Source organism: Anabrus simplex, chromosome 3, assembly GCF_040414725.1.
Source record: "Anabrus simplex isolate iqAnaSimp1 chromosome 3, ASM4041472v1, whole genome shotgun sequence".
Lineage (NCBI taxonomy): Eukaryota > Metazoa > Arthropoda > Insecta > Orthoptera > Tettigoniidae > Anabrus > Anabrus simplex.
Window position 1 is genome coordinate 383511534 of NC_090267.1, and position 15570 is coordinate 383527103.

At 38.1% G+C, this 15570-nt stretch overlaps 1 protein-coding gene across 2 annotated transcripts in view; it reads left to right on the plus strand.

Moving 5' to 3' along the window:
• LOC136866407 (uncharacterized) overlaps positions 1-15570 on the plus strand; it is an 85625-nt gene that overhangs the window by 29973 nt on the left and 40082 nt on the right. The window lies entirely within an intron of this gene.

The window sequence follows — 15570 nt, forward strand, 5'->3', positions numbered from 1 at the left end:
CAAGAATCGAACAAGTGCTTTCCATAAAGTAATGACTTTTAGGACTTCGAAAATAGAAAAGTATGCTTGTATATGTGTATTTTTAAGTTTTGGTTTGCGTTTCTTATGTGCATAAAGGTGACAGTTGCAGATATTGGTGGATTAATTTGCGTAGTCTCACAGACGAATGGTTAGTGATAACGTTTGTCGTGGGAAAGGCTAGTGATCAAGGATTATTCATAGTTTATTTTTCTGTTATTAATATTTGTGCACTCCAACGACTATATTGAATGCGCGACTTTATTGAATGCGAACGATCATCTGCAGTATTGTTTTCATGCTGTGTGCACTAGCGAGCTCTCGTATTGACATTCGAACACTAATGGGATGTCGGAGTCATTAGTAATATTCGTCGACTGGTGTTCTGTAAGCATAATTCAAAAATGAAAGAGAACCTGTTTCCGTAATAAATGCGTAAATAACATGGCCGATAGCAGTAGTTCACTCGTTAGAAATAAAAGGCTGAAATAAACAATCACATAACTTAATGTTATGTTCTGAAATTAAGTAAGATTGCGATACACCTCAAAATATGGCACAGAATGGATGACTGATTTCAGAGTTAGTTTATTCATAAAACGTTGTTTGGACGTTTCTGCAGGGGACAAGGAAAGAAAATGTGTTATTTGGAAGTTTCTGCAGGGGACAAAGGAAGAGAATGTGTTAGGCGAGAAAACGTATTATTGAACGCAGAAATCAGGACTATCCGACAGGGATATATAAACACTTGATATGTTTCTTTTCCAATATGTCTGCATTTTACGTTGTGTATATATGGGTACATTGAAAGATATAGGCTATCTAATGTTTTCTAATAATGAGTATTATATGGTGTGAAAAAGACCAAATACAAAAACCTTTTCTACTGGAGCTTATTAAATGACAGCAGTGTATTAAAAGGTGTAAACTCTACCCGATTGTTGGAATAGCTCCCCCCCGCTATCAGAAGGGCTGTTGCTGCTGATGCAGAGAGGACAAAGCAGACTAATGATTCTCGCCACCCACTGCATGATCACCAGGCTGTAGTCTGTCGACTGAAGTCGAGAAAGAGCTTCATCACCAGGACTCAACCACTGGTAGGAACACCTGAGTATAACCGCATCACCAGGTGGAAGAGCATGCTGCCGTCTGATACTCCTGCAAAGGAAGAGCTAGCTCCAGGAAATGACCTGCCCTACCCTATTTGGAGATCACTTAATCGTCTTAGGGTGGGCGTACCTCTTTGCAAGACCAACATGCAAAAATGGGCCATACTTCCAGCTGATGGAGACGCATCCTGCGAGTGTGGTGTAACACAAGATCCGAACCACCTGCTCATTTGTCCCCTACTAGAACATCCCTGCACTACACAGGACCTAATCGAGGCGAACAACAAGGCCATCGGAGTTGCTACATTTTGGAAATGCTGACCGGACACGGAATGATGATGATTAAAAGGTGTGTAAAACACCAGGCAACAAATATAAAAACATTTGCACTGGGGTCCATAGAAGTATCAGTGCATTATTTGCAGATCACACTCTTTCTGAAACAAATGTCAGCTGAAGCTGTGTTATTACTCAGTGTTTTCTGATCACACTCTTAGACCATGAATTATTTGGAGGTTAAACTCGGCCATGTGCCAGACTATTACTTTGACAGTCATCTCAAATGCGGCAACAATTCGATCAACTTGAGTCGAAACTCAAAGGTGCGAGTTTCAATATACATGCCACTGTTGAAAAATGTGGATGCCTGTCCATTTCCTGGATTTTAATTTTGCTTCATTAGGGCTTTCATTAGGATTAGGATTTTTAATTCATAAAGACATAGATGCTTGTAGTGAAGTTGAGTTTGTTAGTGAAAGGATAATTAAATTATCTGTGAACTTAGGGAAAAAGTACAACGTGATCCAAGTCTATGCTCCACAGGTAGAATGCTAAAAAGAGGAAAAGGCCAACTTCCTTAATAACTTGGAAGAACACACTGAGTGTGACAAACTAATTGTAATGGGTGATTTTAATTCACAAGTTGGCTCACAACGAACAGGATATGAATCCATACTGGGCCCTTATGGAATGGGAAGTAGAAATGAAGAGGGAGAATATATGCTAGATCTATGCATGAGAAACAACGTGATAGTGAGTAACACTTGGTTCAAGAAAAGGGACTCCCATAAAATAACAAGATATAGCTGGGATGATAAAATAGGTACAGTAATAGATTATATTCTGATAGATCAGAATGTATGGAAAAATTTCAATGATGTTAAGGTCATTCCAAGTGAAGACCTTGGTGGGGACCATCGACTGTTGGTTGCAGTTATTGCAGAGGAAAGACCTCCCAAAGTCTGTAACAAAAGAGTCCCAAAAATGAAAACTTGGCGACTAACCGAGCCAAGTGTAAAGGAAGAATTCAGGGAAGGTGTCCGCAGGTTGTTGCCAAGAGAAGAACTGAAATTGGTAGATGAAGAACGGGATACTCTAAAGAAGGTTGTGGTTGGTACAGCAGAAAAAGTATGTGGACGACAGAGTCAAGTAAGAAAACCTAAAGAAACTGCCTGGTGGAATGATGATATTAAAAAGGCTATCAGTGACAGAAACCGTGCAAGAAAATCTTTACATCAAGCAAGAACATGGGGAGATCAACATGAAATAGAGGAGAAGCTGTCACTTTACAGAAGAAAAAATTGCAGGTCAAACAGTTGGTTGTAGCTGAAAAGCAGAAATGCAAGGAAGATCTGGCTACCAAAATAACGCAGGATGGAAATAAAAAACTGTTATACAGTATTGTTAAGAATAGAACAACTCAAAATGAATCTATCCAATCTGTAGAACTTCCTAATGGTGAGATGAATAGGGATAAGACCGAAATATTACAGGAGTTCCAAAGGCACTTTGAAACTTTGCTGAACTGTTATGAAAATGTCACTCCATTAGACGACGAATTTTATGATTTTGACAGCACAGATACCACTAATTGTACATGGTTGGAAGTAGAGACAGCAATATCTAAGCTGAAAAACAACACATCAACTGGATCAGATGAATTAAGTGTTGAGATGATCAAAGCACTAGGAGAGGTAGGAGAACAGTGGGTGTACAGGGTACTAAATAGAATCTGGAAAGGGAATGTAATACCCAATGACTGGAAGCAAGGAGTCATCATCCCATTGTTGAAAAAGGTGATAGAAAGAAATGTACCAACTATAGATGTATAACTCTGATGTCACATGGCCTCAAAATCTACAAAACTATCCTTGATAGCAGGATTAGAAAATATGTTGAACCTACACTTGAGGAGGAACAACATGGATTTAGACCTCATAGATCAACTATAGACCTCATTTTTGCCACCAGAATGCTCTATGAGAAGTATTGGGAGAAAGGTAAAACACTTACAACCAGGGGTCGAAAAATACCGGGCGCCCAGTCACCATGGCGCCTGAAAATTTTTACCTGGCGCCTGAATTTTCAAATTCGGTTTTGAAAATTATTTTTTGAAATCCGGAGTTCCCTTACATGTACTTTTCCATTACTTTACAAAGTAACAAGTCGTGTGGTGTTTCACGTTTTTTTTTTTTTCTGTAGCTCACATTTATTCTAATATGTGCAATAAACATTTTCTGTGCTTTTGGCAGACTTGAATTCTGTAATTGCTCTTCGTACCTTGGAACTGGACGGTTCAGTTCTGCGCGGGAGCTGCCTAGCGGTCATGGGAGATATCGTTGTAACCCGCCAAACAAGTATCCTTTCATGTGGACATACCGTAACACGAGTTCTATTACAGATGATCAGCTATCGGTAGCCGAGTACAAAGATCAGACCAGAGTTGTGGAGAAATGCAGAGAACTGCTACATTAAATAATTCCAGTAATAATAATTAAATAATTACTACATTACCGCCAAAGCAGTGCTGATAAATTCCCGTGGAATTCATTCTTTGCATTTAGAACATACGGAATGACGTGTTTATCAATTCTTGCATTTTCACCGAACAATATTTATACTTTTAATTTAATTACAGCATTTTGGTATTGAACAGTTTCACTGCCTGACAGTGCACTTTATAAATACGGTTGTTTTTATTCCTGTGCTTTTATGGAAAATTGCCAACGTAGCATCAGACATCAAAGCCCGCAAACTCGGAAGCCATTTTACGTTTCTGTTAGTGCTGGGCAAAACAGTTGCGCTCAGACAACCGTTGTATAAAACGGTTGCAAAATAACGTACTTCTACCGAACAAGTGAGGGAGTGCGCGGCAACGCCTCACGTCTTCCCTTGTACCGGTCAGTCAGTGATGTACATCATTGTATCCAATATAAATATAAACTGGCATAAAAGAATTTAATTCATTTACGAATTTCACAGTCATACAGCATAACCATTGGATATATAAAGATTACAACGCGACCAAGAATGTAGTTTTCCAACCACACTGAGCCGAGAAAAAAGTTGTCTTACAAAATTGATAACAGCTTTTTTTTCCTTGGCAACATACAATTCTTAAATTTATAAAAGAAGTTACTGTATAAAACATTACATTGTATATTATATTAAAATTTGGATTCGATCTGATGACGTGTTTTGAGAAATAATTTTTTTAACTTGTATTGTTGAAACATGTTTAAAAATGGGCACTTTCTGGGTTCCATTTGACATAAAATTACTAAAGTACAAGTTTAAAATTCCAAACGTTTGTTACTAACGTAAAATAAAACGAGGAAAATTATGGTGTAATTGGATTTTTATAGGCTTACTGGTTATATCATAAACAACATTTGAATGAGCATAATAGTTTGGTCGACAGTTGTAATAACTTTGTTGTTTCTAACGCTCTTCTAACCTACTACTATACATTGTTGCCCATTCAGACTACTGGAAATGTGGGTTAGAAGAATTTAGAATTACCGTGTGCTTGAAAATCTACTACCGTACATAACAGAAATTCAAATACATGTATCCGAATATCAACAAAATTTACAAATCCATAACAAAATAATCTTAAATTACTGTACTTTCTGCGACCTAGAGGTGGAATAATGCTCGTAGTTCTCTTACTTCTTTGAACTGGGGCAGTACAGTATTATGCCTTGATTAATACCTATGTTTTTAGTTGTTCGTAAAAGGCTGATTCTCAACTCACGATCGCCTTTGCGAGTGTGCCTGTCATTACAGAGTCGGATTTGAAGTCATGTTATGTTTTCGTATTAGTTTTAAATGTCACGGCATCTAAAGATCCACTAGTTCTGTATTACATGACTGAATGGAGGCTAGTTAGCATAACTAACAAGATGAATTCTAAAAATACTCAACTAACTGCACCTTACAACACTCAAGCCATAGATCTGGGGTAGCACTGTCTATTATGACTCTCGGTGACGTCAGGCGCATCATTCAATAACAGGGCGGCCCTCCAGAACGGCCTATCTCACGTGTGAGTTACACTGGAAAACTCCAGTGTCAAGAAACGCAATGATTGCGGAAGGCAGTTTTGTATACGTATCGGTTGTGAAACTTGAAACGCCACTTGATCGGTGCTGGTGAAGAACGCAGCAGCAGAGAGCAACTGCAACTGTTATTTTCTCGCAACGGTTTCATTCGACAACGGTTGTGTTCCGGAAACGGTTGCATTGTATCTGTCCCAGCCCTAGTTTCTGTGCTATACTTGAGAAAAACGGCAAAATGAAACGAACAACACCGCACGAATTGACTGATGTGAGTAACAGTGTACCGTACTCTTTTAGATTTCTTCGTAAGTAGGGCCCGTAAATGTAACACAAAGTGATACAGAAGGGAGTGAATGTGAGAAAACACTTGATGGATGTGCCGACTGTAGAGTTCAGGACGACATTGACCAGCGTGAAATCAAAAATACGTGGAAATTTCAATTTTCAGGCAAACGGAAATTTCAGCACATTCAGTGAAATGCGTAAAGAAAATGAATGCTAATGTCACAGCATATGAATGCATTGTACATGGCAACTTATCATATTGCAAAAAATAAGACCCTACACTGATTTTGAAGGTTTGGTTACATTGTTACGCAAGCTGAATGTTACTGATTCAGAGAAGTATGAGAATGATACACAATGCAGAGAATCGTACGTCAGCACGACGAATCCTCTCGGCAGTTATCCTTTGCTTTCTTGGCGGGGGCCGCCATCTCACCGTCAGATAGCTCCTCAATTGTAATCATGTAGGCTGAGTGGACCTCGAACCAGCCCTCAGATCCACGTCAACATCCGTACCCTGGCCAGGAATCGAATCCGGGGCCTCCGGGTAAGAGGCAGGCACGCTACCACTACACCACAGGGCCGGCAGGAGGCTGAAAGTTTCATGAAAAATCCCGAATGTGTACTTTAAGCGAGGTGCGTCAAGAAAATGATGCTAATATGTTACAGCATAAGAATGCATTGTTCATGGCATCTTATCATACTGCCAAAAAAAAAAAAAAAAAAAAAAACGAACCCTATACTGATTTCGAAGGTTTGTTTGCATTGTAAAGCAAGTTGAATGTTACTGGTGGGATATCAAACAGGCACATGTAGTGTAATTTTAAAAGACGCTGACCTTGAAGGTGACTGGTGATTATTTGGGTTAGTATCTCTTAAAATATAAATTTCCATTCTTATATGAACTGAGACTATACTACTTAAGGCCACATTTTAAAAATAATACGTAGCTTGATCCTAGTCTAACCTGTGGTGTTCATAATGTATATTTGCAAAAAAATGTGCTGGCTCCTAATTAAAAGGGGCTGGCTACTGAATTATTTCTATTTTCTTCTACCCCTGCTTATAACCGTTTTTCTGGACTTCGAGAAAGCATATGACCATGTACCATGCGGGCATATATGGGAATGTTTGAGACATAAGAAAGTGCCCGATGACATCATAGCACGAGTACAACGATTATATGATGAAACCAAGTGTTGTGTCCAGGTCCAGGATGGAAGGTCAGGTTGGTTTGAAACGAAGAGTGGAGTCCAGCAAGGAAGATGTATTTCACCACTTCTCTTCATAATCATAATGGATGAAGTTTTAAAAGCGGTTAAGAGAAATAATCCAACAACTAATGCCCAGGTTTTTGTTGATGATGTAATGGTATGGGGTGAGGCAGAAGCAGATGTACAAACTCGACTAGATCTCTGGCATGAAGCTTTTACAACCTTAGGTCTCAAAATCAGCAAAACGAAGAGAGTTGGCTTGGTGATGAGTAGAAACTCTCCAACTGTTCATCTAAGAATTGGAGTTGAGGAGATGGATATTGTAGACAACTTCCAGTATTTAGGTAGTGTTCTGGCGTCAGACAATACCATACATCAAGAGATTAGTAACAGAATACAGAAAGCTTCCAAATTCTATCACGCTGTACGTCAAATACTTTGGGATGAAACATTTCCGTTAGTTTCCAAGATCAGCTTGTACAAAATATATCTAGTACCTATATTGACGTATGGCCTGGAAGCAGCAACACTCGCCAGGTGCAGGTCTTTCTATTTGACACCCGTAGGCGATCTGCGCATCGTGATGAGGATGAAATGATGATGAAGACAACACATACACCCAGCCCCCGTGCCATTGGAATTAACCAATTAAGGTTAAAATCCCCGACCTGGCCGGGAATCGAACCCAGGACCCTCTGAACCGAAGGCCAGTGCGCTGATCGTTCAGCCAACGAGTCGGACTGGAAGTGAAGAGATTGCAATGGTATGGTCACATGAAAAGAATGAACCCTCATAGGACTCCTCGAACATACTTTGACCGCAATGTTCCTGGGAAGAGACCAAGAGGAAGACCTCGTGATGTTTGGGAAAAACAGATAATGAAGGACCTTGAAATTAGAGATGTGAACTGGTGTCGCATATATGAACAGCATCTGTGGATGGATAGAACAAACTGGGGGAGGCTCGTACACAACCGCACCCGGCTTGCTGGAGTGAAGAAATGATGATGATGATGATGATGAGGGCTTCATTAGTAAGCGATATCATGACTTTTTCAGTATCCATAGCTGGGCTACACAATAATATGACCCCCTAGTCAACTTCACGATTATGTCCCTAATCCGTGTGTAGGCTATCATGAGATAAATATTCGCTACTCTTCACTATATCACTCAACATAGAATATCACCGAGCGAGTTGGCTGTGCGGTTAGGGGTGCGCAGCTGTGAGCTCGCATCTGGGAGATAGTGGGTTCGAATCCCACTTTCAACAGCCCTGAAGATGGTTTTCCGTGGTTTCCCCATTTTCACACCAGGCAAATGCTGGGGCTGTACCTTAATTAAGACCACGGCCGCTTTCTTCCCATTCCTAGGCCTTTCCTATCCCATCGTCGCCATAAGACCTATCAGTGTCGGTGCGACATAAAGCAAATAGCAATATAGAATAAATTTCTAACTTCTGAATGAAATGTGAAATACAAGCACAAACAGGCTTTCTGGGTTATTCAGCAATATCATTGAAAACAGTGGAGCAAAAATGAACTTTCCTGGCGGTAACGGCTTGCTTCCCGAAGGTGTAATTTACCCTGTAAAGTTCAGGACTCAATGCCATTTCTCTTTTTCGTGCAACTTTCTCTGACTGGCCTCCTGTGGCGAGGACTCTAATCTATGTTGGCAGTCAAGTTCTTTTCACAAAGGATGACAAAGAACATTTTCAAGGCTAGGATAAATGCGATCGTATAAAGTGGTAATAGTGAAAATTTATGACATGATAAGTGAGGTATTGTTATATAGATTTAATACAACGTGAATCGATACTTCGAAATTATGGCATGCTAAGCGAGAAATCGTCTTAATGAGGAAATCCCTAACAATATTTCACTCTATTTTATCGCGTCTGGTTAAATTTCGGAAAGGCTATTTCCATGTAAATTTATGGCGACTAGGTTATCATTCCTTTACTCTGATGCTTGAAGTATGTTTTCATGATGCTTCTAGGTTAAGTTAGGTTAGATGATGCAGTTTGAATAGGAAAACTGAAACGTTTGCCATAGAAGCTACTGTGGTGTTACTACAATTTTTCAGAATGAAATTGAACATAGGCGTTCACATTGGCTCAGAATTAGAAGATAACTAACGAGTAAGCTGTAGTATAGAAATCTGCGAAAATGCAAGTTTTGAACAAACTTATTGCTGTTTCATACCGATTTTGATGTATGTGGGTTTTTTAAAGTCAAATAATAATACTAGATTAAGATTATAAATTCCACCTGTTCAGTATTTAAATTTAAGAAATAGTTCTTAACATATTAGATATAGGGACATGATTCACCCATAATGAGGTCATCGTCAGCCTAAAAATCTCATACCTGAAAGAAAGATAGATTAGGATCCTGATTGTTTTTATACTTAGTTTTTAACGAAGGTCTAAAATATAAATAAGAGGATACTGTTTTAGGTACAAATGTATATAAAATGACTAGCAAGTAGAATATAGTAGTTATAAGTACTCTTATGACAAAGTCTTATAATCAATCCTTATTGTAGATCTTTACGAATGTCTTGTTTTTAAATATGGTAACAGGTACTTAGTTGAAAGTTCAAAAAGGATACGTAAATTGCTGCGTTGAAATTAAATCTGGTAAATATGCTGCCTTATTCTGGAGATGGCGTAAGGAGCTTATAATAGCTTAATACTGTATTTACGCGAATAATCCCCGCCACTGAATAATCCCTGCACCCTAACTTTAGGAAGGCTGATTTTGAAAGAAAAAATATCAACATTGACACAAATAAAACCCACACCCCAATTTCGTGCCTCAAAGTTTTAAAAAAATATGCGGGTCTTATTCACGTAAATACGGTATTTAGAATGAAAGTCACTCTTAGTGGTAGTTAAATTTAAATCCAAAGTTGAAGTTATTAATTCTTTATGAAAAGATAAGACGACAAACTTCTTGAAGCACTTAGGAGTGAGGACAGGTACTCTTCAGAAAACGTAGCTATATTTATAATTAGCTAGTAGACGTGGTTGTAGCTTCTTGTATTAAAAGTCGAAAGGAAAATGTGCAAGGTTGAGTAGAGCTTGTGGTGTTATGTCTAAAAAATAAGAGGAGAGTGAAATGTTAAGGAATAAAATTAAAGGGGAAGGAGGGAACGAATAAAAAACGATGTGTGTGAAGATTACTTACCCCTTCGACAGTTGTGATCTAAATTTGGTTAAATATGAGGTGAGTTGAAGAAAATATGTTGTGTGTGATTTCATTTATCTTTTCAACTGTTGTAATGTTAATTAGTTGCCATGGTAGCGTTTGAATGACTGATACTTGTGCTTCTAATGTTATACCGATGACCGGGCGAGTTGGCCGTGCATGTAGAGGCGCGCGGCTGTGAGCTTGCATCTGGGAGATCGTGGGTTCGAATCCCACTGTCGGCAGCCCTGAAGATGGTTTTCTGTGGTTTCCCATTTTCACACCAGGCAAATGCTGGGGCTGTACCTTAATTAAGGCCACGGCCACTTCCTTCCAACTCCTAGGCCTTTCCTATCCCATCGTCGCCATAAGACCTCTCTGTGTCAGTGCGACGTAAAGCCCGTAGAAAAAAAAACCAAAAAAAACAAAGGTTGTACCGATGTGAGATTGGCCATCTCCAGAATAAGGCACCATATTTACCAGATTTAATTTCAACGCAGCAATTTACATATTCTTTTTGAACTTTTAACTACTTGTTACCACATTTAAAAAACAAGACATTTGTAGAGATCTACAATAAGGATTGATTATAAGACTTTGTCATAAGAGTACTTATAACTACTATATTCTACTTGCTAGTCGTTTTATACACATTTGTACCTAAAACAGTATCCTCTTATTTATATTTTAGACCTTAGTTAAAAACTACGTATAAGAACATAAGGATCCTAATCTATCTTTCTTTCAGGTATGAGATTTTTAGGCTGATGATGCCCTCATTATGGGTGAAACATGTCCCTATATCTAATATGTTAAGAACTATTTCTTAAATTTAAATATTGAACAGGTGGAATTTATAATCTAGTATTATTATTTGACTTTAAGTACATTTCAATACAGACCATAACATGAGATTTGTAACATGTAATGTGGGTTTTTCCCAAACTTTTATGAAAAATAAAACGACAATCCACTATAGCATGTCAATTTCTTCGCTGTTATGAATTCTCGCTTTAACAGACGACTACTGTACTTACGTTGATATATCAAATTATGAATGAAAATCTGCCCCCCCCCCCAATACCTTTTCTGTCAGGCCTTTTCCATTTCTAATTGGTGTTGTTAGTGTCCTGTTTGTAGTCATCAGTGGATTTGCATTTGTTGTTTCCAGTTCTATATTTACCAAGGGCAGCCATGTTAGTTTGGGTTTACCCTGGCTTTTGGTACTGATTTGAGATTTAACACTTTTCCAGTCTTGTGGTCGTCTGGTCTTCTCATCATATATCCACTGTGCAGTTCAGTTAGTTTTCAGATAATGGTCTTAGTTTAAAGTTATTCCTGATATAGTTGTTTGGAATTTTAAAGGGTCACTCCATTCTCGTTTAAGTGACTTGAAGCGTATCTGTTTGTCGCTTTTTGAGGAGCGAGTTTGTTTTGGCATGCCGTACTGCTGTCTTGGTAGATTTTTCCTGTGATATTTATCGGCATTCTCCTGTCGCAAGTACCTATGTTAACTTCATTTCCTATTTCAGGCTTGATGGTCCTTTGTTAGAGAGCATGCTCCCTAAATATGTAAAAGTCTAAAGAGACCAAAAGCACAGTGTTTAGAAGGTTCATTGCCTATTAGTTGTAGCTCGTGAAAATTCGCAGTTCATGTATTCTGTATTTTGTCTGCTAATTGTCAATCCAGCCATTTCCAAATTAGATCTCCATTTTTCCAATGTATGTTGGAGGGTCATTGGGTCACAACTTCATTTGCATATAAGATATTCCAAGGAGTAGGTTGTTGTATGTTAGCAGTCAGTTAGTTCATTACAAGGTTGAAGAGTAAAGGGCTAGGGCTGATCGTTGATGAACTCCAAATTTTACTTCAAATTCATCACTAATACCTGCTGGACATCTCATTGTTATTGTGACCTTTTTGTACATATCGGAACCTTTCTGTGTGGTGGCACGGGGGCCGATCCCACATGGAACTTTTTTTGCCCTGGAGAACAATGCCACACGTTGGTTCAAGATGGAACCTTTATGGGTGTGGCAAATTGCAATGTGCCTGTGCAAGGTTTTATTGCACACCTCTCCGTGTCCTGTTATAGTCATCCAGCTATATTTGGGTTGCGCTCAGTCCGATAAAGTAATGTCTAACTTGAAAGCTTAGAGGAGGAGGATATAGGGATGCTCTACTTCAAAGGAAAACTTTTAAAAACGGCTAAAAACAAATTTTAATGACCTTGGTGAAAAGAAAGAAAATGAAAATAAAAATTTGGAAAACATTTACATAAATGTCTATTAGACCATGGCTCAGAGATCTGTCACTCCAATATAAAGTTTCAATTGTTCAGATGATTTCATATAAATTCTGAGACAAGTACACTTCACATTTATAAGCAAGTAAATATTGTAACTATGAATGCTTTGGCTAATGCCTGGGTATTAAATCTCCCCTTGACACTAGGAACAAACATTATACATACAAGCATGAAAAATGAAGTGATTTGGGTACTTAATGCCTACATCTTCTATTTACACCACAAAAACAACAATAAAGAAAAGAAAAATACCCTTAAACTAAAAAAAAATTAAAGGAACCAAATGAAATCCGTGGGCCGCGGAAAATGAATCCACAATACCCTACACAATAGCAAGGCAAAATTTGCTCCCAAAACAAAACACAAGAATATAACACAAAGAACTGAAAGCAGTTGCTGGGATACACATCTCTGGCCAGAGAATAAAAGAACAATGGCGTTACACCATTCAGGTTTACCTGGGATTCGAGCGTGGATCTTTTACTGTTATGGTAGGTTACTGAAAACCCTATATACTTTATTTTAAGTAAAGAAGTGTTCCTGTCATTTACAACTCGATAATTAACTACCTAGCCTTATGGCAAAACTATCTCCTGGTATTTAAACATATGAAAGATTTAGATCTTTTGAAGAATACATTGCAACTTGCTGGCAATATGGTCCCTGTGCTCTTCCTTCCTTAAGGGTCCATTCATTTCGTGCTGACAGCTGTGGCCTGAACATAAACTAGATAGACACACCTCTCAAGGACTTTACCGTCATTCCTTCACAGCACTGTCTTCTTTTAACATAAACTCTCCGCACAAACTTTTTGTATGATTATTCTTACATCTCATTATACTGAGAACATTATTATGTGAGTCGCATATCACACAAATTTCGTACTACTTCTTCTGGCATGATAAACATCACGTCCTTCGTCATTACATCTTTAACAAGCCCATTACCTTGCTAGCCATGCCACCAACGAAAATTCTGAAACATAGTCCTGGCTTCAGAAGAATAAATACTTTTGACTTCAACCCTTTCACTATTTTGACTGAAACAGCTTCTCTAAATAGATGGGTCAAAAGAAAAAGATATGCTTCCATACAGAAGAAGTCTATCTAAAATGGTGGGTATTAGTTTGAATCCAGACAATGTTGCACGTCACACTGCAGGTCACAAATCAACTATACCATACTCATCATCATCATCATCATCATCATCATAATCATCATCAATGTCCCTCTCCAGTCGCCCGGGTGTAGTTAACAAGCCTCCTCCACTCCTTTCTGTCCTTCCACTTTTCCTGCTCCATTACTTCCTCCACATCCAATCCAACTTCTCTAATGTCCTTCCAGATCTCATCCATCCACCTTCTCGGTCTTCCAACTGGTCTCTTTCCCTTAACTTCTCTTTCCAATTTCCTTTTTGCTACCCGTTCCTTTCCTATTCTTTTTAAATGTAGGAACCATCTCAGTCTTGCTTTCTGTATCTTCCTTACTAACGGTTCTCTATTTAGCTCTTCTCTGATTTTAATATTTTGGATTCTATCTCTTCTTGTCTTTTTAACTGATGTTCTTAAAAATTTCATTTCTACTGCTTGGATCTTACTATCTTGCCTCTTATTAGTTACCAGCGTTTCTAGTCCATATGTTACAATTGGTATGAAATACTGTTTATATAATGTTAATTTTGTTCTCTTGGGTACTTTGTCATCCCATAAAAGCTCTATGACTTGATGATAAAATGTTGTACCTTTAATTAGCCTGTTATAAATTTCAGGGTTGATTTCATTACTTCCATTAATAATGCTAGCCAGAAATGTAAACTTTTCTACATTCTCTAACTGTTCTGTCTATGTTCCCTTGGCTTCTCTTTTTCTCTTTTCCACAATGCATGACTACAGTTTTCTTTTTACTAATTACCATTCCAAACTCCTTCAGATTTTCATTCCAAATGTCCAGTCTCCTTTGTACTTCTTTTCTCCCATTCCCCAAATCACCACATTATCTACAAATGCCAAAGCATTCACTTCATCACTACTGATACTCTGTTTTACACGTTTTATTATTTCATCCATCAATATAATAAAGAATAATGGCGAAAGTACACATCCTTGCTTTTTCTTTGTAAAAAAAAAAAAAAAAAAATGTTTGAGTCATAACTCTCCACTTGTACACTGGTTTTACTTTCATGATACAACATTTTTATTTTGTTAATTAATGATTTTGGTACATTCCTTTTCCGTAGGCATTCCCATACATGTTTTCTTTTAACTGTATCATAAGCTTTTACCAAATCCAAAAATACGAAGATGATTTCCTTGTTCCTTTCCAGATGTTTTTCCGTTATCGTTCGCACTGTAAATATTAAGTCTGTTGTTGATCTATTCGGTCTAAAGCCATATTGTTCTTCCTCTGTGTTTTATATCCCTCAGTCTTTTGTCTATGACTTTCTCCATTATTTTTAGCCCATTTGATAATAGGGTTATACTTCTATAATTTTCACATTTCTTCCTATTTCCTTTTTTGAACAATGGTACAATGCTTCCTCGATGCCAATCTTCAGGTATCCTTTCATCCTTCCATATGGCATTGAGGGCTCAGTATAGCCACTGTAGTCCACTGCTTCCTGTTGTCTTAACTCTTATATGCTCAGTGAGCTGATTTATTGGCTCGAGTGTTATTGCTTAAAACACTCGGCGTGCCGATCTATCGGCTTTGTGTTCGGATGGCTGTATTACTACCTTAATGGGCTCCCAGATGTCAGGAAAAGACAGCAGTAGCCTTTGGATTTAATTTACACTTTTCTCAAGAGATAGACACTAAGCTCATGTGTCTGGAACAAATGAAGTTATCAAACCTCGTATGTTTACTGCATGGCGAGTTGAAGTGTGCTGCTTGCGAGTAGTCTCCTGTAAGCTTCAAAATACGTGTTTTCCTTCGTTTTATTGATTCCATTTTAATAGTAGTTCATTATATTTTGTTTATATTCAACATTTATCGGTGTTCTCTAGTGAAGTTTAGGTTATCGTTTCATGTTATTAGATTTCCGTGCCACGACTAGGCCTAATTTTTTAAAATGGCTAGTCAAAGTTCTATGCTAAATAATTCCGATGTT